The sequence below is a fragment of the Colobus angolensis genome, unplaced genomic scaffold (assembly GCF_000951035.1).
Source record: "Colobus angolensis palliatus isolate OR3802 unplaced genomic scaffold, Cang.pa_1.0 Scaffold175, whole genome shotgun sequence".
Classification (NCBI taxonomy): domain Eukaryota; kingdom Metazoa; phylum Chordata; class Mammalia; order Primates; family Cercopithecidae; genus Colobus; species Colobus angolensis.
Genome location: NW_012114877.1, coordinates 3655700 through 3658536, shown reverse-complemented (window position 1 = coordinate 3658536; position 2837 = coordinate 3655700). Strand labels below are relative to the sequence as shown.

Here is a 2837-nt window from a genome sequence, read left to right as displayed (position 1 = left end):
AACAACTCACCTCACCATCTTGGCGCCAGCCACTGTGCTTTGCATAGCCTTGATATTTCCAAGATTCAAAATGTTTCAAACAGGATTTTAGTGACACAATTTGCAATTCTCACTCCAAATAGATTTTATGTATAGATCGCCTGCAGGGGAGATAATCCCTGCTGATAAAGTCTGCACTTCAAAGCTTCCTGCCTTATCTTCAGGTAAGGGAATTGTTAGAAGGATGTGTGTTAGTAATTACTCAGTCTTTGGGGTAGGCAGGAAGTTTGTAGTATTGCTATCAGCTTTACATTCCTATTCAGGAGCTAGGTAAGTATTCTTCCTCAAGGAAGACCCTGAGGTTTAGGAGGCTAATTTTCACACACAGCCAGTACATGGTGAAAGGGTATTTGAACTCTGGTTTGCCTGGTTTCAAAGTCTAAACCTTTTCCCCTACATCAGGTTGCCTCTTTTATTACTGAGTGAGCCACCGCACTTCCTATGAAAATGGCTCTATTTCATTCTGAGCTGTTTTCTTAAAAAATGTTCCTACTGTTCTCCCAGCTGAGGAGTTCAAATTATTCTATAGTGCAATAGCATAAACTAGTGTTTCACATGCTATGGAATTCTCAATGAACTGGGTTCATCGGTGAGTGTTGTATTTAATGGGAATTGAAAATCATATAGGATGATTGTTCATTTGATCAGCTTCTTTGAAGAGACAGTAAGAGAAATAATTGCACAGAGACCAAGCATAAAGAATGTTGCTTGACATGAATACTAGAATTCTAAAGCTAGATTTCCAATTATGTGTTAGATCAAAATAGTTGATATAAGAAAATATTTCCAGGCCGGGCGCGGTGGCTCACGCCTGTAATCCTAGCACTTTGGGAGGCTGAGGCAGGCGGATCACCTGAGGTCAGGAGTTCAAGACCAGTCTGGCCAACATGGTGAAACCCTATCTCTACTGAAAGTACAAAAATTAGCTGGGTGTGGTGGTGGTCGCCTGTAATCCCAGTTCCTCAGAAGGCTGAGGCAGGAGAATAGCTTGAACCCAGGAGGCAGAGGTTGCAGTGAGCCGAGATTGCGCCACTGCACTCCAACCTGGGCAAAAAAACAAGACTCAGTCTCAAAAAAAAAACAAAAAAGAATCAAATTATTCCACCTAAAGACACCAGACAAAGAAGAGTAAAATAGACCCAATGCAAGAAGAATAGAGAAAATAACAAAAATAACAACAGATCAATAAAATTTAAATCAGAATAATAGAGAAAATCAATTAATTCAAAAACTGTTTAAAAAAAATCAGTAAAAATGATAAGCCTCTAGCAAGACTGACAAAGAAAAACACAGAGGAAACACAAATTACTAATATCAAGAATAAAAGAGGGACACCACAGATGCTGCAAACATTAAAAGGATAATGAAGGAGTGTAATGAATGACTCAATACACATAAATTCCACAACTTAGATGAAATAGAATAATTCCTCAAACCAAAAATAATGAAGTTCATCTAAGATGAAACAGACACTCTGAATAGTCCTATATTTATTAAAGAAATTGAATCAGCAGTTGAAAAGCTTTTTATAGAAGAAGTCTCCAGGTCTGTATGGATTCACTGGTAAATTCCACCTAGCATTTAAGGAAAAAAACAAGGCCAATTGCAGAGACTCATGCCTGTAATACCAACACTGGGAGGCTGAGGCAAGAAGATCGCTTGAGCCCCGGAGTTCAAGACCAGCCTAGGCAACAAAGCAAGAGATCTCATCCCTACAAGAAATTTAAAAATTAGCTGGGCACGGTGGCATACATCTGTGGGCCTAGGTCTTCAGGAGGCTAAGGTGGGAGGATCACTAGCCCAGGAGGTGGAGGGCTCCATTTTGCCACTGCACTCTAGCCTGGGTGACAGCATGAGACTCTGTCTAAAAAGTAAATAAAGAAGATAAAATTTTAAAAAATACAAATTCTACATAATCTTTGTCAGAAACTAGAAGAGGAGGAATACTTCTCAACCTACTTTATGATTTTGCTAACAAAATCATACAAAGACAGTAAGAAAATTATAGACCAGTATTGTAATCAACATAGATGCAAAAAATCCTCAATAAAATGTTAGTAAATCAAATCCAGGAATATATAAAAAGAATAATGCATGACCAAACAGTTTGTCCCAGTAATACAAGGCTGACTTAATAGTCTACAATTTTAAAAATGCAATCCACCATATTAATAGTCTAGCTCTTTCCCTCAGAGCAGGCGGCGGCGGCGGAGGCGGCGGCAGCCTATGCAGCAATGGCCAAGATCAAGGCTCGAGACCTTCACGGGAAGGAGGAGCTACTGAAACAGTTGGACGACCTGAAGGTGGAGCTGTCCCAGCTGAGCGTCGCCAAGGTGACAGACGGTGCGGCCTCCAAGCTCTCTAAGACCTAAGTTGTCCGCAAATTGGACGTGTTCTCACGTTTATTAACCAGACTCAGAAAGAAAACTTCAGGAAATTCTACAAGGGCAAGAAGTATAAGCCTCTGGACCTGTGGCCTAAGAAGACACACGCCATGTGCCGCTGGTTCAACAAGCACAAGTAGAACCAGAAGACCAAGAAGCACCAACGGAAGGAGAGGCTGTACCTGCTGCAGAAGTACCCAGTCAAGGCCTGAGTGGCCCATTGTCAATAAAGCACAGCTGGCTGAGAAAAAAAAAAAAAGTCTAAAGAAGAAAAAACATAGGAACATAATAATTGATGCAGAAGAAGCACTTGGCAAAATTCAACATTATATTTATGGTAAAACCCTCAGCAAACTGGAAAAGAAGGGAACTTTCTCAAACTGATAAAGGGCATCTTCAAAAAACCTACAGGTA

The 2837-nt window shown here is 40.4% G+C and overlaps 1 pseudogene; it reads left to right on the top strand.

The window, feature by feature from the left end:
- The first annotated feature begins 2273 nt into the window (after positions 1 to 2273).
- On the top strand, positions 2274 to 2635 carry LOC105509384 (annotated as a pseudogene).
- The last annotated feature ends 202 nt before the right edge of the window (positions 2636 to 2837 follow it).